General features: G+C 34.2%; 1 long non-coding RNA gene across 10 annotated transcripts in view; it reads left to right on the top strand.

The window, feature by feature from the left end:
- LOC147833446 (uncharacterized) overlaps window positions 1–24,590 on the top strand; it is a 165,252-nt gene that overhangs the window by 69,684 nt on the left and 70,978 nt on the right. For 7 of the 10 annotated variants that reach the window (XR_015511967.2, XR_015511952.2, XR_015511953.2 and 4 more), the window contains one exon: window positions 6,637–8,335. This is a non-coding gene — a long non-coding RNA (uncharacterized LOC147833446). Of the gene's footprint in view, window positions 1–6,636; window positions 8,336–24,590 lie in introns of those variants that run through there. The other 3 variants (XR_015511958.1, XR_015511957.1, XR_015511963.1) reach the window with 1 other exon arrangement.

Raw genomic sequence — 24,590 nt, 5'->3', positions numbered from 1 at the left:
AATACATTTAAAACAGAATGAAATCCAATTCAATTTAATCAAATTCAATAAATTACTATGCTTATTTAATGCTGCTGAAATAGCGTTGGGGCATTGCCTATTTAGGTGTTGTTATTAACACAATTCTAGAAATTATTTTCAGTCAAAGAAATGTCAAATAATTATTGTAAAATGAGATTTATTTAATAAATACTGTAATAAAACTTTTGATTGTATCAAAACAAAAAATCCAATTAAAACTTCAATCAAAAAAAAATCAATCAAAATTATATGTGATTGTTGAAACTTTTGAAAAATAAATTTATAACAGTATGGAGTCTAATTCACTCTATCAAATCCATTATATTACCATGTTTATTTAATGCTGCTGAAATAGCATTGGGACATTGCCTATTTAGTTATTTTTATTAACATCTAGTTTATGAAATTAATAAAATCCTGCTAGATTTGGCATTATGCCGCTTTGTTTACTGCAGTAACTACAGGCAACACCATTTATTTCTGCAGCTCTATAGGTGCAAACCTGCTGAATTAGCTACATTTAATAGATTTCTATTCAGAATATGAATAATATTTTAGTTTTCACTTAGTTTCTTACGTTAATATTTAGCTAATTTACTGTAAGTAAAAATTTTGCCAGTGTTTCTAGTTAATACCTAAAGTGGTTATAAAGTCTTAAAATATATGGAAAGAGTCTTAAAAAAAGGTCTGAAAAGGTAATGAATTTCACTCTCTGATTCCTCTATTTATTTATTCATTCATTCATTTTCTTGTCGGCCTAGTCCCTTTATTAATCCAGGGTTGCCACATTGGAATGAACCGTCAACTTATCCAGCACATTTTTACGCAGCGGATGCCCTTCCAGCCGCAACCCATTTCTGGGAAACATCCACACACACACACTCATTCACACTCATACACTACGGACAATTTAGCCTAACCAATTCACCTATACCACATGTCTTTGGACTGTGGGGGAAACTGGAGTACCCAGAGGAAACCCACACGAACACAGGGAGAACATGCAAACTCCACACAGAAATGCCAACTGACCCAGCCGAGGCTCGAACCAGCGACCTTCTTGCTGTGAGGCAACAGCACTACCTACTGCGCCACTGCGTCACCTTCCTGTATTTATTCTGATTTAAAATATTTAATATTTAGTGTCTTGCAATCATATTAGAACATTCTCAGAACCTAGCATTGACTAAACAACTTTCACATTATTTCACATTTACAAACCTGTGTGTTTTTATTTGTATGAGGAACACACCAAAATAATGAATAATTTGAATAACTGATTTTAAAAGCAGGGCTTTTTCTCATATGAATTTGAGAAACACCTTGTTCTAGGTTAAATTATTTTTTGAACTATGTACTTTATTTATTTATTTAGTAAAAAAAAAAAAAAAAAAACACCAAATCAGCATTGTAATTAGTTTTGAACATGACACTGAAGTATGGAATAATGATGCCCAAAAATCATCTTTTAATCAAAGGTATAAAGTTTAAAAATAGAAAAACATTTAAATTCAGGGTGTCCACAGGGTCTTAAAATTATTTAAAGTTGATAAATCAGTGTAGAGAAATTTATGTCCCTTAAAAAGTATTAAAAAGTCTTAGATGCTATTTTGCAAGGTCTTAAGTTTGATATAATTTTTGACTATGTAATATATAGTTGTATGCTAAAGTTTGCCTGAAATTAATCTGCGTTTACGAAATCAATAAAGTTCTGCTAGATTTGACATCATGCTGCTTTGTTTACTGCAGCAATCAAGGCAACACTGTTATTTCTGCAGCTGTATAGGTGCCGCCTGCTGAATTAGCAAGATTTAATAGATTTTTATTCAGTATATGAATAATGTTTTAGTTTTCGATTAGTTTCTTACAGCTTTTTCCTCATATGAATTTGAGAAACAACTTTAAATAGGTTAAATTATTAAATCTTGCGCCAGAAACTCTCCGATAACCACTGTACAATTCTGAAGTGGGCTTAACAAACCACATTTAAGAGACACACTGTTTCATTTCCATACGCACCATGCGTATGTCACTTTCATTTAACACTCTAGGACTTGTCATGCACCCGCACAATCATGCCTTTTTTGGCGTGATTTGTTGCTATTTTCAGACCAACTCAACCCTAATTTTCACATTTTGCATCACGTTGTTTAAATAGCAAATCTATTTGTGCTACTTTGTGGACTCATGGGCGCGCTGGTCTAAAATAGAGGTGTGTTAAGGCGCATCGTTAGCAGTTAAATTTTTTTAACTGTATACTTTTTATTTAGTACACCGTAAAAACCCAACAGTCTGTTTTATCAAATGAAATGAGTGTAGTAGTTACCTCAAAAGTTACTGAAAGTTGACTCCACTCATTTGAAAAGAGTTTTGAACTCAGTGTTGAAGGTAATGAGTTAATTAAATATAGATTAATTTTCAACTCAAATGGTTTGTTACAATCGGTTTGCTCAAACGGTTTGAGTTGCCTTAACTTATTGAGTTTTACAGTACTCAGTTGGGTTGAGTTCTCTTCATTTATTGGGTTTTTCTGTGCTCAAATTGCTTCATTTACTCAAATGGAGTAAGTTTACAGTACTCATTAGATTAGTTTTTGAACTTAAACCGTTTTAGGAAACCGATTGCAACAAACCATTTGAGTTACCTTAACTTTTTGTCTTTTACAATGTAATAGAAGCACTAAATTGTGCATATTGTAATTATTTTTGAAGTATCACTTGACACTGAAGTAATGTTGCAGAGAAATCAGCTTTCAATCACAGGAATAAATAAAAAAAATAGGAAAATATTTAAATTGTAATAATATTTTACCATTTTTACTGCATTTTTAATTTTATAAATGCAGCCTTGGATATTATAAGACACTTGTTTTGGAACAGTGGTGTGTTCTTTGTGGTACTACTGCATTGTAACGTTCATCTGAAATCATATCATAACTGCATTATGATTTCAATTAGGCTTAAATTAGTAACTGCAAATATTGCAAAATGCTTTCTTTCAACCTCCTCATAAAGATCAAGATTCCATACACACACACATGCACATGCACTATCATAATCTTCAATATGGAGAGGGCATTAGAGGAAAAGGAAGGATGTTAGTTACAGGAGCAACATTAATTCATTCCTCCAGCTCCTCTTTGAAGAGCACAGGCAGAAATGACAGGCTAAACGCTTCCAGAGATGTCACATTTCCAGCCAATTTTAAAGAGCTCGAGCCTGCACTCTTCCTTTCATGTTTGATTCTGTTTTCAAGATTCTATGATAAACAGACGAGGACGGACTGGGGGCAGGAGAGAAAGAGAGACACACAGACAGAGAGAGAGACACAGAGACAGAGGGCGACAGGGAGGAGGGCAAGTCTATGCTGTCAGGGGGAACCAGATGCCTTTGCAAATTGGCCCTTTGTCTCTTTCATAAGGGTTTGGAAACGCAAGTCCAAATTAAGACCTGGAATTTGCCTTCAGCCTTCTAGGATTGCAAGGACAGTGCGCCAAATTCAATTCATTTACGTTTTCAGGCCACCAGATTGTGATTGTTCAGATGAACAGTGGTCAGGTTAAACAATTCTTCACATGAAGTCAATTGTGGTCGCAAAGTTGAACTGGTTATGAAAGAGACGTCAAGTGGTGAACCAGTGCTCTTGTTTATTGTACTAAATAATAGCCACATCATCATTGAAATTGATTTGAAGGACAGTTTTTACTAACTTTTTAACTTGTTTTGTTTTTCTTGTTTAGTAAAAATGCAGGGCGGGGCTTGATTTGATCCATCAGGAGTTGAGACAACCTAAATGATAAGTGTGACTGATGCTGAGGATGAGGATCATAACTGAAATGAATGTATCAGTTGCCAAGACTATGGGATGTTAGAAATATCATGGTATTTTTGGAAACTATGCAGTTATATTTTTTTAAATACCCTAAAAAATACCGCATTGAATAAATGGTGTAGTAATAATGTGTTATTTTAAACATGTACCATGGCACTATTATTGCTATCCTTAACCTCCTAGGGCTTAGTGGCCATGAACGTGGACGGCACATTTTAGCTTTTAAGTGGCTATTTAAAATACTTTGAATGTTTTATATTTTGTTACAGACATACAGTGTCATCCTGCAACTGTTTTGAAGCATATGAAATGTCCCAAACTCTATTTTAACTGTGCAAAATGGGAAAAATGTTGTTTTTACTCTCTGATAATCAATACATGTTAAATAATTTAAAAACATTACATTAAAAACATTCAGTAAAAAAGTTTTTATGTAAATTTGGACCTCAAGTTCTCATATATGGACATATTTTTTCTCTAAAAGTACATCATATCATCATATTAGGTCCCAATAAGCCCAAATAGCAAATCCATATTTACCAGAGAGTTTCTTATAAACACTCCACATTTTGAGGAAAAAAAGTGGAATTCTGAGTGTGCATCACACAGGTGAGGGGGCTTGACAAACCAGATGTAAGAGACACCCTTTCCTCCTCATATGCACTAGACACTGTCTTATAAACACTTTATTTTTTTTTATAAAACATTGTGCAATTATACATGGGCTGGACAAACAATCAGTAGAATGCACACTCTTTCTTCTCCATATGCACCAAACACTTTCTTATAAACACTCCACGTTTTTAAAAGACAACATTTGAGTGAGTGTTTGAGTGAGTGAGCTTGACAAACCACCAATTTTTCTTCAATCTCTCTTTAGCCCCTTTCACATTTTTTTAATTATCTGCAATTTTCCGAAATGGGATCATGTGTGAATGGGCCCTTTTTTAAAATACTGGTAAATTCGTTCCAGAAATTTTCCAGAAAAAGAAGTTGTAACATAACTGGTAATTTGCTGGAATGCTGCTCTGTGTGAACGCAGAAGGAAAATTGCTGGAAAGGTTGCGTTCATGTTTAGAACATCTACTGTAGCCAATCAAAACATTCAAACGCATTTACATCCGCGCTGACTATAAATATTAAAGAATTGGAATATTTTTCCACTTTTAGCTGCTAGATGTTAGTCAGATAACATTTCTGTTTCTTCTTAATGCCAACTGTCGAAAAAATGATAGATAAATTCTTATGATAAACCGCTGTTTGCTTACCTTCAAGCACTGCTTCAATTGCTTGATGCGTGTGCACGTGAAGAAGTGCTGCGGTGAGCACCAGCACAAACACATATTATGTACTCTCGACATGCGAAAGTGTTCCTCCATATGTTTTCATCAAAGTTGTTCACAATACTTATCCATCCACAGAATTTGTAATGTAGTCAAATGTGTAAACATCTTCTGCGCTTCTGCCTTTGGATGTCTCTGGGACCATAATCTGCTGCATGAATGCTAACGCTTTAAATAAAAGTGAAACCATCAACAAAAGCTCGCCCCCTCTATGTTTGCAAATACAAGTGCAGCCAGATTGTCCTTGCCTGTGTGAACAGCGCTTTTTAGAATTAATCTGTAAAGTCGTTTTGGAAATGTTTTGGATGTTTAAAGATAGGGCGGGCAAGGAGCTTTTGACACAATCTTTCTTTTCTTTATGTACCAGATACTTTCTTATAAACAATCTGTTACAGAGAAAACATTGTGCAGTTATTTAGTTTAGCATAGATAGGAAAAAGTATATTTACGCAGGTGAGTGGGCATGGCAAACCACCTGTAAGTGACACTCTTTCCAATCTCAGCTAAACTAACTTCAAATTGTCATGTCATCAAATTATTTCTGCTCTCTGGGGATTTCTTTTATAAGTTGCTTTGGATAAAGCTGTCTGCTAAATTAACAAATGTAAATATCAATTAATCAAATGGGTTCAATCCTGCTGTGGTGACCCCTGATAAATTAGGAACTAAGCTGAAGGAAAATGAATAAATGAATGAATAAATGAATGAATAAATGAATGAATGAATGAATAAAAACATTTCCCAAATATAGAAATATGGATACAATTTAGCTTGTCAGTCATTGGTGTCTTTGTCTCACTCTCGTAATAAGCAGTTAGAATCAATCAGCACCCTTGCCTTGGATGTTTAGGACAGATGTTTTGAAGAGCTAAATTTAAAGTCCTCCTGCATATGTGACTGAGCAGTTAAAGGACTGAGATCCACGGGAAATGTTCCGCATGGCATTGTGCTGGAGTTTAGGAGTAAATGTGAGCCAGAGAGAATCATGTGGTGAGTTTAACCACATCCTTTTGACATCTCAAACCGACCCCCTCCTCTCCTGCTCCCTCTTTCTGAGGTCTGTGGAGGATTCTGTGTCCCAACACAGTGTTAGGGGGCAATAAAAGCCTTTGGGGAAACAGAGCATTTCCAGCCAAACTCCGGAAAAGAGGCAGTAAAGGGAATGTTAACCCAGGCAAAGAAAGAGAGAGAGGGGGGAAAAAATTTTGAGCACCCATAAAAATAAAATCATAAAAATACCAGAACAGTAGTGAAACATCTTTTCATTATTCTTAATAAAACCCCTAAACAAGCTCTCAATAATGGGTAAGGTTTCATAACAAGGGACTGGTTAAATGTCTATGAATCTTGTTAAAAGATATTGGTTAGAGAGAGAGGCCGTTACATGGTCAGTTACGGCGACGGGTCACTCGATAAATCTGCCTTGTGCTTCCTTCAACAGGACAGACAGAGCACATGTTCACCGTGATACTCTAGAAAACACGTGGAAGGCGAAGCAAAGACATCCAGTTCATGGGATCTCCTTCAAAACAGAGACGCACAGGTTTGAGGAACTTAAAATTGAAAGTCAGAGATGTCGACTGATTTTGGCCAAAATTTAATTCTGTCATCATTTACTCACCCTTCACTTGTTCCAAACTTTCATGATTTATTTATTGGTTCTCTCAAAAGAAGATTGTTTATAAGATTGTTTGCCACTGATATCCACAGTGGTTACAGCGTATATAATAAGTATTGAACACGTCTTGTTTTTTTCCTGGTAATAATATTTCTAAAGGAGCTATTGACATGGAATTGGTAAAAACCCAAATAATACAAGCATAAATATAAAACAAAACAAAATAAAAATATGAAAAATTATGTGAAATAACAATGAAATGACGTAAGGAGAAAATACTGAACTACTAAAACGTGTTTAATACTTTATATAAAAGACTTTTTTGGTGATGGCAGCTTAAAGACTCCTCTCATATGGAGTAATAGGAATTTCTCAGGTGTGAGTTTAACAGAGTGGTCAAATCTTGTTGGTTGTGTGTGCTTTTGTCTATCAAATCTGATCTTTAATTCGTATTTCATATTGGATTCAAGTCAGGTGTTCGACTGGGCCATTCTACAGCTTGATTTTCTTTTTCTGAAAGCATTTGAGAGTGTCCTTGGCTGTGTTTTAGATCATTGTCTTGCTGAAATGTCCACCCTGGTTTTATCTTCATCATCCTGATAATGTAGAAGCAGCTAATATTCATTTACTATGATGAAGGGCAGAAGGTTGCTGAAGAACTATAGAGATTGCAGCTGATGCCTGGGCTTTCACTGCCTTTCTACAACTCCTTTTTTCATGTGTTTAATACTTTTTATTACTCATAACTTAATTTATAAACTAATTAGATTTGTTTTCTTTGTATATATGGATTTCTTTGGTTGTTACCAACATCTGGGGAAAATGTCAAGTCAACGCCAACTTTAGGAATATGTTTTCTGAGAAAAATTGTGACTTGTTAAATTTTTCCCGCTGTATCTATGTCAATGACTGTCAGTTTCCAACATTCTTCAAAATATTTTATTTTGTGTTCAAAAGAATAAAAAAACTTTGTTAAACATTTTAAACCACTCAAGGGAAATTAAAAGATAATTAATGGGTAATTAAAAAAAAAAAATAATAATAATTCCTTTTATTTTTAAATGCTGCCATTCTGGGCACCCAAGGTCGTTTTAAAGTGTGAAGATTATCACTGCTCCTTAGAACCAGGGGAAGCGAGTTCCATAGTCAAGGAGCCAACTGTTGGACAATTTTTATACCAAAATTTTTTTCTCTTTCTTGCTTATTTGAACTTTTGTCATTAATGTAGATCAACTTTTTATGATTGTTTTAAATTCGCAAAGCTGAAAACACATTTATGTATGCAAGCTGGATCAATCACTGTCAATCATTTTCATTGGGTTTAATTGTAAATATTATTGTCTGACAAACTATGTTATACACATCATTTAATTTGTTTTGGCAAGTATTACATTTTTGTGCCAAAAGAAAATTGTTGGATCTTGTAGCAGATGTACACAACTTCATTCTTTGGTTTTTATGGCTGTTTTCATGCTGTAGCCATTAACAATTATTTTAAATAGACGTCGAAGTCTAAAATGCTTTTGGTTGTTCTTCGCTGTTTTGAATGTGTACTTTGTCTGGTCTACTTTGATGAATTCACACACTCTAAAAAAAAAAAAAACACTGGGTTGTTCTAACCTAATGTTGGGACAGATATGTAAAAAACAATTGTTCAGTTAAAAAGGTGTAATTTAAATTGAATTGGAGCAAATCTTTTAATCGAAAATGGGATCAGCAAATTAGATTACACAGCATTTAGTGTACATCACTAGTTAAAAACATGTGGTCATTACTTACGGGAATACTTTTAATATTATATTGCTACATCTGAAATCGCATACTATGTTAGATACTACATTTACATATCTAATTAATTCTATATAATTCATCATATTATCGATAATAATACATATTAAAACATTTACAATACTTAATACCACAACAAAATGCACTTGGCCCACAGCATCATTTGCATTGCGTAGAAATAGATTCACAAAATCACATCATGTTGTTTCTGTGTGGAGTTAGCATGTTCTCACCGCGTTACGTGGGTTTCCTCCAGGTGCTCCAGTTTCCCCCAGAGTCCAAAGACATGTAGTACAGGTATATTGGGTTGGCTAAGTTGTCCGTAGTGTATGAGTGTGAATGAGCGTGTATGGATGTTTCCCAAAAATGGGTTGCAACTGTGGCAACCCCAGATTAAAAAAGGCAACTAAGCCAAAAAAAGATCATTAATTAGGATGATTTTGTAGGGAATTATTTGATATATAGGTATGATATATTGAGCATGTGCAAACAAAAGTGAACGGAATCTCCTTGGATGGGCTGATAGGGTGGTGATGTAGTTCCCAATGCTGGCAGAGGTGATTGAGTTCCCACAGGCTGGTGGTGTGGCTTATCTCAGGGTTTTTGGCAAGTGCCTGGGGGCTCCTGGTGGGTTTGGTATGAGGAATTGGCATTCCAGAGTTCCAGCCAGGTCGATCAGTGATTGCTACTCCTCTTCTCTGCCCCGAACAGCAGGATGCCCTCCTGGCAAGTCTCATTAACTGGAGTGAGGGGTGAGAAAACAGGAGACCGGCCCAATTGAAGTCACTTTACATGCTGAAGGCTCCTAGCATTGTGATTCTTCAGGTGTTGTCAGCGATGTAGGTAAACTAGATGCAAATATACAAACAAATGGGCACTTAGAGGTCAAGAAAGGACTTGTAAAAAGGAGAGAGCATCTTTGACTGAATGAGTAATGTGCAGTCTGAGAGGGACAGAAAGCAGCTCGCTGGCTCCATCAACAGGCTGATGATCTGAATGACGTGCCCTTGGGCCAATTGCATTGCTTAGTGCAGCAGCCATTAGCAGCAGTTTAGCTGTAAAGCTCCACTGACCTCTGGAAGCAGGGATGCAGCTTGAGAGCATATGGCACGGTGTTCAGTGTCTTTTTGAGGATGTAATGTAATGATTGGAGAGCTTGATTTTGTTTTATTTATTTATTATTCCTTTTTTATTTTTTAAAATAAATAAAATGTAGTTTTATTTCAATTCATTTTTTTTTTACTAAATATGGTTTTAATATGATCACTAGTTGCTGTGCTAATTTATGTAATTTTTTTGCGAATTTTAATATTTGTGGTGATTTTTACAACTTTGTTATTATTATTATTATTATTATTATTATTATTATTATTATTATTATTGTTATCAAATTTAATTTAACAATTTTTTATTTAATTTTTACAAACATGGTTTTTAAATTATTTCCAATTGCTATGATAATATGTGTTTTTGTAAACTTTAATATTTATATGCTTTTTGCAACTTTATTTTTTAATTTAATTTAATTACATTTTTAAAATATGGTTTTAATATAATCACTAATTGCTATGATAATTCTTGAAATGTGATTTTGTGAACTTGGGGGCTTTTAGCAAACTGTAATTGAATTTATTTTAATTTTAAAAACTTTTGACCAAATATGGTTTAATATTATCTCTAATTGCTATTATTATTAAAGTTTTGCCTTTTTGTAAACTTTAATGATTGTGGGCACTTTATGCAACTTTATTTCACTTTTATTTATTTTTTAACTATAATTTTATTTTATTTATTTTACAAACTTTTTGCCAAATATGGGTTTAAAATGAATTCTAACTGCTATAGTAATTAATGTAATGTGTTTTTGTGAACTTCAATATTTGTGGTGCTTTTTGCAACTTTATGTAATTTTTAAATTAAATTAAATTTAATTATTAAATGAAATTAAAACGAAATATGGTATACATGTTAATATAATATGGTATTATAATTTTAATATAATCTCTAATTGCTATTATAATTAAGGTAATGCCTTTTTGTGAAGTAATGGCTTTAATGATTATGGGGCTTCTTGCAACTTTATTTTATTTTTTTTAATTTAGTTTAATTTAATTTAATAAATAATGTAATATGTTATATGTAATATGTAATAATAATTTTTTTTATTATTTTATTATTTTTACTTTAATATTTGTGGTGCTCTTTGCAACTTAATTTTTGAAATAGTTTAAATAAATTAAATTAATTTCAATTTTTGCCAAATATGATTTAAAATAATCTCAAATTTTACAATAATTAATATAATGTGTTTTGGTGAATTTTTGGTGTTTTTTGCAACTTTATTACATTTTTTATTAAATACAATTAAATTAAACTAAATTAAGTTTTATTTTATTTTATAAAATTTTTACCAAATTTGGTTTTAATATAATCTCAATCGCTTTGATAATTAATGTCTTTTTGTGGACTTTATTGACTGTTAGGCTTTTTGCAACATTATTTTAAATGAATTTAGTTTTTTATTTTTATTTTATTTTACCAAATTTGGTTTCAATATAATCTCTAATTGCTCCGAAAATTAATATAATGTCTTTTTGTGAACTTTTTGCAACTTTTATTTTGATTTAATTTAATTTAGGGCATGACGGTGACTCAGTAAGTAACACAATCGCCTCACAGCAAGAAGGTCACTGTTTTTCAAGTCCCGGCCAGGTCAGTTGGCATTTCAGTGTTGAGTTTGCATGTTCTTCCCGTGTTCGCGTGGGTTTTCTCCGGGTGCTCCAGTTTCCCCTACAAGTCCATAAACATGCAATTGGCCGTAATGTATGTGTGTGAATGAGTGTGTAATGATGTTTCCCACTGATGGGTTGCAGCTGGAAGGGCGTCGGCTGCATAAAACAAATGCTGGAAAAGTAGCCGGTTCATTCCGCTGTGGGGACCCCAGATTAATAAAGGTACTAAGGTGAAAAGAAAATAAATGAATGTTTATATTATTTCTATATTTGAGATATGACATAACATTCATTTAAAATTTCAGCTGTAGTGCTTACAATTCAGTAGCTCTGGAAAATCTCCATTTTAAATGGTATATTTATTTAATGAAAAAGCTATTTCTGTTGTAATTCATAGGTTGCATCTCTTAAAACATTATGATTTATAAGAAATACTATAGTTTACACACTTTCATAAATGTCTAATATCTAGAAAAAATGTATATTGTATTATACACAAAAGTATTTAGTTGCATATTTTTGTGGTTATCAGTTATGTTTGGTGTCCACTACACTAAATATTTAGTGCTTGGCATCTTTATGTTCCTCATGCACACACATAATATCCTCCCACAATCATTTCAGTTCAGAATTTTTAAAAATCTGTTTTCCAGCAAACTCCCTGAAGTCACTAAGTTTAAAACCATTTTATTAAGTCCATTGTGTATCCAAAAAGACATCGGCGGAGCAAAGAGTTCACGTTTAAAGCCCTGAATAATAACAGACCTGAAACGGACAAACAAAAGCTTTCCAGCACACAGAACTGTGTCAATAAAAGCTTGGATTTACAGACATGTCAATTTTATGAGTTGGCAGTCGCAGGACCAACACTCTTCTCTTACTGTGTGCTGGTCACATAAAATGGCTCAAGTGTTTATGTAGCCTGTGGCAAAGCTCTGCTCTTGGTTATAACATTGCCGGCATGACAAGATGTTTCCGGATGAAGTTATGTGTTTGATAAATGAGGAGCTTCACATCCCACCGGAAGGAAAGATTACAAATGAAGTCTTCTTGGTGTATCTAAATGGTTTTAGGACAGAAATTTGACCAGAATTTTACAAAATTCTTTGGAAATAGTGGCATGTTTAGTCTATAGGCATGTCATGCAATTTACTTGATAATCAAAACAATAACGCAAAGACTATAAAACTGTATGTGTGTATAGTGTTTCTTAAAAACAGACATTGACAACTATGTTCCTGTCATGCAAAACAGCATTTTTAGTTGTCTGAGTTATTTATTTTAGTGTGTTATTGTCTTGTAAACATACCGTTTATTTATTTAATTTATTTTTTACATTCTGGAGGTAACTAATGGTCCTTTTGGCTTTTCTGAAGCTCATATTATTAGACCAATAATATAAACTCAAACATTTAAATTTATTCTTTTTTGAAGTGATAGCTTTAACTAGCATAAGATGGTTGCTGGTCTTAAGTGATTTAAGCTGGTTTAATTAACCAAAACCCTTCTAAAATCAGCCAACAGTGCAGTGTGACATACTGGAGTCAGCAGATTATTTAGGCTGGTTTAAGAATACATTTTTATTATGTATGATTATGATTACACAGGCATATCACCCTGCAGCCCAAGACCGGTTACTCACTAAAGCTGAGCAGGGTTGAGCCTGGTCAGTACCTGGATGAGAGATGGCTTGGGTTGCTGTTGGAAATGGTGTTGCTGAGGTCAGCAGGGGGCACTCAACCTAATGTCCCAAAATAGTGAAGGGGACACAATACTGTCAGTAAGCACCATCTTTCGGATAAGACATTAAACTCAGGTCCTGACTCTCTGTGGTCATTAAAAATCCCATGGCACTCCTTGTAAAGAGTAGGGGTGTAACCCTGGTGTCCTGGCAAAATAATGAATAAAAGAGTGAGGCTATGATCAAATAAATAAATTAATGAAAAAAAAGTGCGACTGCTGAGATTGCAAGCAGCTAGAAACACTGGCCATCGCGGCTAAAAAATGGACCGGCCCACTGGGAACTCTCCCGGTCCTCCCGATTAGCCAATCCGGGCCTGTCTCCACTCCATCTAGAGCTGTTGTCCTGTGGCTGCCGTCACATCATCCATGTGGATGCTGCACACTGGTGGTGGTGTGGAGAGATCCCCCTCTTAATTCTGAAGCACTTTGGGTATATGGCCATATACAATAAATGCACTATATAAATACACATTACTTACTTACTATGATTGGAAAAAATTTACTGCTGGTTTGACCATGCTGGCAACACAGCACTGTTTTAAGGCTGATGCCAAAAGCATCATAAAAAACTCTAAAAACAGCTAACAGAACAGTCGGATTTACCAGCCTAGGTTTAAGTGTATATTTTTTTAAGTCTTTGTTCAACAAATTTGATCTTGAAAATGAGATAACTGACTGGTCTTGGCTGGTTTATGCTAGTTTCAACAAAACCCCTCTAAAATAATCTGGAAAATTTGTCTGAACAAGCTGCAACCAGCAAATTAGTTTAACCCTTTATTTTAATCTGCGTTATAATAAAACGGTCCTAGAAATTAGATTGCTGGCGTATCTTTGCTGGTTTAGGTGGTTTAACTCTTTATATTAATCTGCGTTATAAAAAACGGTCCTAGAAATTAGATTGTTGGCGTATCTTTGCTAGTTTAGGTTGTTTAACCCTTTCTATAATCTGCGTTATAAAAAATTGTCTTAGAAATTAGATTGTTGGCGTATCTTTGCTGGTTTAGGTGGTTTAAACCCTTATTGTAATCTGCAATTTAAAAAATGGTCTTATAAATGAGATAAATTAGATTGTTGGCGTATCTTTGCTGGTTTAGGTGGTTTAACCCTTTATATTAATCTGCGTTACAAAAAACGATCTTAGAAATTAGATTGTTGGCGTATCTTTGCTGGTTTAGGTGGTTTAACCCTTTATATTAATCTGCGTTACAAAAAACGATCTTAGAAATTAGATTGTTGGCGTATCTTTGCTGGTTTACGTGGTTTAACCCTTTATATTAATCTGCATTATAAAAAATGGTCTTAGAAATTAGATTGTTGGCGTATCATTGCTGGCTTAGGTGGTCCATGCCCCTCTAAAATCAGCCAATAAACTCTCTAAGCTGGGACCAACAAATTAGTTTAGGCTGGTTTAAGTGCACATTGTTAATGTCAGTTCAACAGATTTTAAATGGTTTAAGCAGGTGGAAATTGTCCATACCCTTCTAAATATGATGCCAGTAAATATAATATTTTCTAGGTTTCCATCAGTGTTAATTAGAAGAAAATGTCAAATATTTAATCAGATATATCAAATTTAGCTGTGTATTGTACGAATGAAAGGAAGCATTGTTGAAATCTCACCTATAGCCTCTGGGAATGTACAGTTTTTAAAATGAGACAATTACTGTTAACATTTTATATCCTAATATAATACAAACTTTAGCATCTTTATAAGCATCTATAAATATATAGATACAGTTGAAATCAGAATTATTAGCCCTTTTGAATTATTAGACCCCCTGCTTATTTTCCCCCCCAATTTCTGTTTAAAGGAGAGAAGATTTTTTCCAACACATTTCTAATCATAATAGTTTTAATAAGTCATTTCTAATGACTGATTTATTTTCTCTTTACTATGATGACAGTAAATAATATTTGACTAGGATATTTTTCAAGACACTTCTATACAGCTTAAAGTGACATTTAAAGGCTTAACTAGGTTAATTAGGTTACTTAGGCAGATTTAGGTAATTAGGCAGGTTATTGTATAACGATGGTTTGTTCTGTAGACTATTGAATTAAAATATAGCTTAAAGAGGCTAATAATATTGACCTTAAAATGGTTAAAAAAAAAAACTGCTTTTATTCTTGACGAAATAAAACAAATAAGACTTTCTCCAGAAGAAAAAATATTATCAGACATACTGTGAAAAATTCTTTGCTCTGTTTAACATCATTTGGGAAATAAAAAAAAATAAAAAATAAAAAAACAAAACTGTATATAAATAAATATATGCATAAGCTAATCTATAATGTAAACAATACATGGACTATAAATGGATATTTGTCATGCTACAAGTTATTACACAACAAAAAAGTAAATATTTAATCAGATATGTGACCATTCACAAATTGTCTCCGCTGTTTTTTTTTTAGTATGGAAATAAGTGTGTTAGTTTGCCACCCGTACATGTCAACATTAAATGTAATTTATTGAATTAAATTTGTTGGCAAAACATTAAAAGGTGTTCTCAAAACCAGCTGAGAACCACATGAAGTGTTTTTAGCTATAAATTTTCCTCCGGGAAGGAAACCCTTTAGCTTTTGAAGCACTTGATGCTTACCCCGGTGATATGTTTTTTCTCTTGCTAGGAAAAAAAGCGCACTTGCCAGTATATAAAAGCATTACACACAGCATTGCTGTAAACAACATTTTGTACCAGAAACAGCTCTGGCTGTATACATGGAACAGGATGGTGGCAATCTGCTTTAAGTGATGTCATGTTGCGGGGATGGGGTCTCCCACCCCTGCGCAGCGGGGAGATTTTACAAGGGACACTATGATCTCACACACTGCCCTAGGATCAGTGCTCGGCCTGTGGGGGAGTTCTGCAGTGCGCTGTGTGTTTCTCTGCCAAGCACAAGTCTAAGTAAATAAACAGTGGAACATTAAAAGCCTGGCCCATTCACCTCTGCACCGCTGCATTAGATTGTGCAAACATACATTCATCCACAGTTAGCGCTGACACTGTGCTCTGGAGTTTGATGATGATCTTTTCCTGCAGTCTTGACAAACCACTCTTTGCTCTTTTGAAGTAAAAAAAAAAAAAAGGTTTGACTAAAATGAAAATTCTGCCATCATTTACTCACCCTTATGTCATTCCACAGCGCTATGACTTTCTTTTCATCTTGAAAGACAAAAGGCAAACTTTTGAAGGTATATTACCGGGACGAGCAGTGTAAAAAGTGGTCATTGTGACCTGGACACTCCTCAGAGTCTTCTGAAGCTTTGAATCACTTTATAAGCTTTATTTCATTAACAATTAAGCAAATCGAATGAAACAGTGAATGAAATAGTGTTTTCTTGTAAAATGTGCTCTAATATTCTTTCATTTTCAACTTAACTTGTTTTACAGTGCAGCTTCACATAAAAACAGGGCATTATGCCACAAAATGTGACCATAAAATACTCGTACATACTTTTGTTTTTTTTTTACATAATATTTCCTTGTCATTATCAGAAACATGTCTCCGTATATTCATTTATATGCATAATAATCACATCATATATGCACTGTAAAACCTAAAAAGTTAAGGTAACTCAAACCATTTGAGAAAACCGATTGCAACAAACCATTTAAGTTCAAAAACTAATCCTAATGAGTACTGTGAACCTAATCCATTTGAGTAAACGAAGCAATTTGAGCACAGTAAAACCCAATAAATGAAGAGAACAAACCAACAGAGTACCGTAAACCCAGTGAGTTAAGGCAAGTCAAACCGTTTGAAGAAACTGATTGCAACAAACCATTTGAGTTAAAAAAAAACTAATTTATATAAGTACTTTGAACTTACCCCATTTACATTGAAGTAATGAGGCATTTCATTAACTCATTACCTTAAACACTGAGTTCAAGACTCTTCAAATAAGTAGAATTTGTTTCACTCAATTTTGAGTTGACTACACTCAATTCTTTTGATAATGTTGACTGTTGGGTTTTACAGTGTACTGTAATTAATGCTGGTGCTGTTTTAAATCCTTTAATAAGTAATACCATCACAAGTACAACAAGCTTGTTTTGGATGTTCTGTAAGCTCTGAAGCAAAGTAGAAGTCAAAAATGCATTTTTAAATTGTTTTATAGGCTTAGGTTTTGGTTTGCACAGTGTGAATTAAAAGTAAATAAACAAAAGTAAATGTTGTTTTGTTTTCAGTCAAAGCCAGAGAAGCAAAAAGATATATGAATGATTATTTTCAGCCCATCGTTTAATATAAGTTTAAAAATTTGGTTCTCTTATCAGAACGGAATCAGCTGTTATCGAGATCAGTTCATCACATAAATCTTGTTGAAGATGAATCATGATCAAGTTCCTCGCACTTAAATGGCTTTTTCAGAAAAGTGTCTGCCCTGTCTGCACTGCACTGTGAAAGACACTCTTGACACCCTTAAAAAAAAAACAAACAAACAAAAAAAAAGCAGTGCATTAAAAAATGTAATACAACTGTGTTCTACAATTCCTTCATGTTGTCTAAACACAAATTAAGTTAACTTAAATGTTTTTACAAATTAAGTTGATTGTTTATAAAACAATTACTTTGTCCTAAGAAAACCTTAAGAATAGTGTTGATTCAACTTATTTTAAATAAGAAATTTGAAAAACCAGTAGGTTATTTGAGTGCACTTTAAAAAAAGCAGGGTTCCCAACACAAATCGATTAAGTTAACTTTACAAATTTAAGTGGATTGAACACAATCTTAAATAAGTAAATTGTTCCCAAACCATTTTACGAATTGTGTTGCTTCAGCTCATTTTAAATAAGTAGTTTATACAAGAAGCACAATACTTTTTGAGTCTGTGGAAAAGCGAAGGATTTTTTTATTTTTATCAAAAATGATTAAAAGAAAAAACAGGATTTCTTTTTAATTATACAGTCTGAGGACAAGAGAGTCTGAAGCTACTTTTAAGTGCATTTCAAGGCATAAAATACACATGTATAAAAATTGGTTGGGCTCTATGATGGTCTTTCAAAAGACAATTTCATTTCTGCAAGTTCAGTAACTCTGCAACAATGTCATCTCCTTTAATTGCTCAGAGTACTAACACAATACTGGACTAAAACTTTACTAAAACACTTCTGTGACATGTAGTTTTACTTATATACTCAATCAAAAAAGCATCATTTTGATACATGTTTGATTGATTTATAAAATAAAGGATAAACCTAAAACATAAACCAAAAGAATTTTATTGTTTACTGACCAATAAGGTATCCGCACATGGACTTTTATTTTAGGTCAGCTAGCACTGGGCTTCCGGTGAATTGTCATGCCATACCAAATCGCGCATCTAAGATCTGATTTCTTTAAAAAAAAAAAAAACAACGATCATCACTGCCTGGCTGAGATACGATATAAAGTGGGTATCAGACCAAACAAGAAGCACTGCATTAAATAATATTGTTTCCGTGCCATGTTTTCACAATATGGAAATAATATTTACTTTAGTATTTTTAATAAAGTTTTTGCGCTAGCCTGCTGCTAATGACGGTGCCTGCTATCTTTCATCACTTTTTATGCCTTAACAACCAAATGGATGCTTAAGTCTATTTAACTGATTATATTTAAATTACATTACATCTGTAAAAGGAACCTTATGAAATTTAAAATAGTCACATAAACCTTTCACTGGAAGCTCATCACTGACTGAAAAACACTAGCTGTGTATATAGCCCATCGGGATGTTAAAAGCATGATAGAAATTCTCCATCTACATTTGCATTTCAAAAATGTTTAATTGGTAACACTTTAAGTAAGTTACTATGTTTATACTTTGGTAACACACTGTAAGTAACTTTGCAACTGCATGTAAACTACCAATCAGAGTGGTTGTAGTAGTAAACTGCTTTTATTATTTCTGACAGCTTTGTTTAATGGTCCCCCAAACATTCTACAGAATACACATGACTTCACAAGTACATACTGCATCAACTTGTTCTACAAACCATAACACTAACCAAACACAAATTTTGTTCACTAATACTGTAATCAGTGTGTCCTCGGGGTGTTAAAAAGTATTAAAAGTTGATAAATCAATTATGAGAAAATTAAGGCCCTTAATTACAAGGTCTTAAATTTTGTTCAAGCGTTGTTCAAAGTGTCTGACTCCAAAATAAGAAATGATGTATATTTATTTTCCTCTTAATATTAACAACGGCATGCTCAATCCACATGATTGGTTCGGGCCAGGGCGCATCTGGCCAAACTCCTCCGTCCGTGTGATTTCACGTAATTTGCAACAAACGCGAGAAGGTGATATGACGCTCTCCACTTGTAGCGAAACTATACAGCAAAACAGACAACAAACTGGGAAAATGTAAGTTTGTGACTCCTGGTTTGAGAAAGACTAGTGTAAACAGTGGCTGAAGCCTGTCACTGAAAGCAACCAAGTAATGTATTTTTTAAGCTTTTCCTCTGAGCTTATCTGAGTTTTGTTGCATGGTTGTGCTCCATTGAATTATTTAACAACTGTTCATTAAGGTACAGGGTCGAGACTGATTAGAACTTGAAGTGGCGATGAGGTCTTAAAATTTTCTGAAAAGGTCTTTAAAAAGTCTTTAAAAGGTATTGAAGTTATTTTTAGGATCCCTGCATATACCCTAGTAATGAAAATTGATATATAGTTGCAAAATAACTTATGTAGGCTTAGAGCCAAGGGAATCATCAAAATAAACTTCAGCCAAGAATTTGTATCTATTTATTTTATTTAGTAGCAGTAGTAGTGTAGTCAATAAAAGGTTGTTCTAAGTGTTACTACTGAGGTTATTTTAACATCTTTACTTGTATACCTCAAAGAGAAAGACCAAAAGATTTTACTAAGTGTATTTAAAACATTTGGTTTTTATTGACTATCTGTGAGGCATCCATTTCCCTAAATCACCTAAGCAACATAGCAGTGCTTTGGAAAACCAAACAATCCTGTTTCCAGGTAGATCCACCAGCATTAGTAAATGGAAAGCTCTCAGCTCTCTAATTGCAAAGCATACCCGCACGCAAAAGATTATTTTTGCTGCTTGTTCTAACCACTTATCTAAAACGAACTGATTCAACACAATTCTTGAGGTTTATTTGGGACATTATATCCACTTAAAATTGTAAATATTTACTTCATTTAATCGATTTATGTTGGGACAACATGAAGGAATTGTGCAGAACCCAGCATTTTTTACAGAGTGTATGCGCAGTGACCACATCATTAAAAGTAGATGCCGAACATGCCCTTACATATTTGTGAAAGGTGCAAGCATGTGTTTGTGTGTGTGTGCATATGACCTGCATTACCTCCCCAAACCCTGCTTACAGTCTTTCGTGTTTTTGACTCATGATTTGCGCCCCGAGGCAAACAGCAGGGGTTCCATTCTTAGCTTCCTGTAAAAAATACCTCCCCACTCCACGTCCTAATTAATCTGAAGGGCATGCCCAAGATCCCTATAAAATCATACGAGACTATACCAATTTCCTGGTAGCTTGATGCCCTACATGTGCTTCTTGTACATGAGTATAAGTTTCCTTTCCCATGACTCCACAGAGATTTATGCCCCCTTTTGTTTAATCTTTTATGTTGGTATTTATTTAAGTTTTCCCTCAGCAAGATTAAGGTGTTATATTGCACGATTCTCTAAAAATTGCAGATAACAAGCGTACGGATTATGCAGAAACATCAGAAACATGTGGCTCTTGCTGTTTTTAGCATTTGATATGGTTAGCCATTCGAATGTGTGTTTGAGAAAATGAGGGATAGCATGGAGTGTGTGTGTTTGAGAGTGAGCATATATGCATATTGAGTTACACGAGGCCTAAAACAGTCACGGTCTGACATGTAAAGAAACATGCATTGATTTCTGCAAGTGCTCCACCTCCAGACAAAACGACAAAGCCAGTGAAAGAAATGTCTGCGTGAAACACAGCAGAGCCGCGGCGCACATGCTAGAGCCGTGTGTCATGATTACAAAAGCCCAGCATGCACTCCCTAAACTACTTAATTTAGCGAAATGAACGCAGGTATTGCTTAAGGAATAAAAATGCAAAGAGGTTGAAACAAACCAGATTCAATGAAAAAGCATTTATTAAATAGGATTTCAAATACAGCAGATGAGTATTGTATTTAAACATTCATCATTATTATTAATAGTTATTATATTATATTATATTATATTATATTATATTATATTATATTATATTATATTATATTATATTATATTATATATTGTACAGTGCATCCGGAATGTTTTTCTACATTTTTTTGTTTTTTTGTTACAGCTTTATTCCTAAATGGATTAAATTAATTTTTTCCCCTCAAAATTTTACATACAATACCCCATAATCACAATGTGAAAAAAAGAGTTTTTGAAATTGTTGCAAATTTATAAAAAATAAAAAACCCAAAAATTAACATTCTTACAAGTATTCACAGCCTTTTCTCAATACTTTGTTGATGCACCTTTGGCAGCAATTACAGCCTCAAGTTTTTTTGAATATGATGCCACAAGTTTGGCACACCTGTCTTTGGGAATTTTTGCCCATTCCTCTTTGTAGTACCTCTCAAGCTCTATTAGGTTGGATGGGAAGCGACGGTGTACAGCCATTTTCAGATCTCTCCAGAGATGTTCAATAGGATTTAGGTCTTAGCTCTTGCTGGGCCACTTAAGGACATTCACAGAGTTGTTCTGAAGCCATTCCATTGATATTTTGGCGATGTGCTTTGGGTAATTGTTCTGCTGTAAGATGTCTGAGTCAGTCTGATGTCAAGAGCAGTCTGAAGCAGATTTTCATTCATCTTTCCCTCTATCCTGACTAGTCTTCCTGTTTCTGGTACTGAAAATCATCCCCACTGCATGATGCTGCCACCACCATGCTTCACTGTAGGGATGATATTAGCCTGGTGATGAGCAGTGTCTGGTTTTCTCCTAACGTATTGCCTGGCATTCACTCCAAAGAGTTTACTTTTAGTCTCATAAGAGCAGAGATTTTTGTTTCTTATAGTCAGAGATTCCTTCAGATGCCTTTTAGCAAATTCTAGGTGGGGAGTGGCTTCCGTCTGGCCATACAGGCCTGATTGGTGGACTTTCAGAGCAGCAGACATTTTTCTGTAACCTTCCCCAGCCTTGTGGCTCAAGACAATCCTGTCTTGGAGGTCTACAGACAATTCTTTTGTCTTCATGTTTGGTTTGTGCCTTGACATGCACTGTCAACTCCGGGACCTTATATAGGCAGGTGTATGCCTTTTCAAATCATGTCCAATCAACTGAATTTACCACAGGTGAACTCCAATTAAGCTGCTGAAACATCTCAAGAGCTTTTATTTTTAATAAATTTGCAACAATTTCCAAAAAAACTTTTTTCACATTGTCATTATGGGGTATTGTGTGTAGAAGTTTGAGGAAATAAATGAATTTAATCTCTTTTGGAATAAGGCTGTAACATAAAAAAAAAGTAAAAACAGTGAAGAGCTATCTATACTTTTTTGGATGCACTGTATATGAACTGAAGAAGTATTTGAGTCACAGAGGAGGTAATCTGAATAAAAGATTATTACAAAGAGAGGGGTTCTGGATTCATAAATTAAAATCACTTGCACAAAGAGAAATAAATAGGGAGTTGGACCTTTCTGTGTTTCTTTAATGGTTTGTTGTTTAGCTATAAGGTTGTCAGTCATTGATTTTGAGTATGTAATGATACAAATAATGAGGTAAAAATGTCTTTTTTAATGCTTTGGACTGTCGTAATTTCATTGCATTAATGTAGACATGAATAAGTGAAGGATTATAATTGATATGTTATTTTCCTGTGAAATAATGTTTTTAAAGGTGAAGGTAAAAGTTTTTTTTTTTAAAGTAAATTTTTTTAACTATTGAGTGGCTATTTGAGTGGAATAAAAAAGTGGACCGAGAGGATTGTCGCATACTGAGGAAGGCATTTTGCCCAAATTTCTGTGTTTTGTATCACCTAAGAATCTAAAATAAAAAAATAAACTAGTATGAATGCAAATCATGATCTTCTGAATAATATTATTGACAAGATTATTGCACCAAAAAAGTAAAAAAACAGTGAGCAAAAAAAAAAAAAAAAATCATAATTTTAACACAGTTAAAAGTCTTCTTTTACTTCTGGTAAACATGTTGAAAGATGGCAGAACTGAACTTCAGCTGGTTTAGTTTTTAAGTGCTTGGCTTTGCTTTATAAGTGATGGAATAAAGGTGCAATGGCGAGATATGAAGGTGGCCTAAGTGCTGCTAAAACAAGAAACACTTCCCTTCCTCTGCCCTACAGCATGTGACGCAGTCCAGATCCCTTTTCCCGAAAATGTGTGTGTGTGCATGCTTAACTTGTTGTGAACCAGCATAGACTGCTGCCTCTTATCTGCGCTATCCCTCAGAAAAGAATTAATCCATCATGTCTAGACTACAAACCCAATTATTGATTTTCATCTTTTCAACTTAAAGCTATAGTTTATCCAAAAGTTAAATGTAATTTTACCTTTTACTCACCCTCAAGGAGTTCCAAATGTTTATGAGTTTCATATTTCTGTTGAACACAAAGAAGATATTGCGAATATGAAACCTAATATATTGCATGAAAAACAACTGGAAGTCAATAGCCATTGGTTTACAACATTCTGAGGCCTAAATCTGCTGCTTTACAACATTCTGAGGCCCACCAAACTCAAACAGGTCTAGAACGAGTTGAGAATTTTCAGAGTCCAGTCTCAGTATTTATTTAGAAAGTAATTCTTTGTTTAAAGTCATTCGTTGAAGTTATATCCGAACTGCAAAGCGCGACACCTTGAAGAGGGTTTCATGTAACTGGAAGGTTTTTATTGGCCTCAAAGCAAGAAGCAGGAAAAGAAGGAACCTCAGCCAGGCCTTAGCAACAGACTGCAGGCATGAGGAAACGACTGTCGTTGGGTGAAGGCGAGAGCTTTGTGCTGACTGATGGATGATGGAGGTGACGGTGTATTGATAAGCAACAGTTTTGGCCGCAGCAGCAAAAATGTGGAGGGAGAACAATGTCTGTGGTAAAAAGGAGGAAACCGGGATGTGCAGTCGTAAAGTTGCTCGGTGGAAAATAGAGCGTTGTATTTTCACATTAGTTCTGTGTTGAGGAGGATTGCAATAAGTAAGATAATTTGTTATTAGAGATTATATCCAACAATTGTCACTTGATATCTCATAATATGGCTTCATTTCTTTACAGTTTTGAAGCTATGATGAAAGTGTGACTTTCAAACTTAGGTACAATCAGTTGTTAAATGAATCCACATGTAGTAAAACTGTAAAACCTAGTCTTAATATTCTTCTTCTTATTATTGTTATTATAGGGGCTTATTGTTTTCTTCAGCATTCCTATTATTATTATTCAAGAGTTCACACTTAGATAATGCTTGATTATAATAGTAGGTTTGGCATGCTGTCCCTGGAGAGAACCCTGCGCTCAAAGATAGATGAGCCTAGGGTTCCCACCTGGTCAATGTAAGCATTA

The sequence above is a fragment of the Danio rerio genome, chromosome 16 (assembly GCF_052040795.2).
Source record: "Danio rerio strain M-AB ecotype USA chromosome 16, GRCz13ab, whole genome shotgun sequence".
In the NCBI taxonomy this organism is placed as follows: domain Eukaryota; kingdom Metazoa; phylum Chordata; class Actinopteri; order Cypriniformes; family Danionidae; genus Danio; species Danio rerio.
This window is presented reverse-complemented; position numbering and strand designations above follow the sequence as displayed.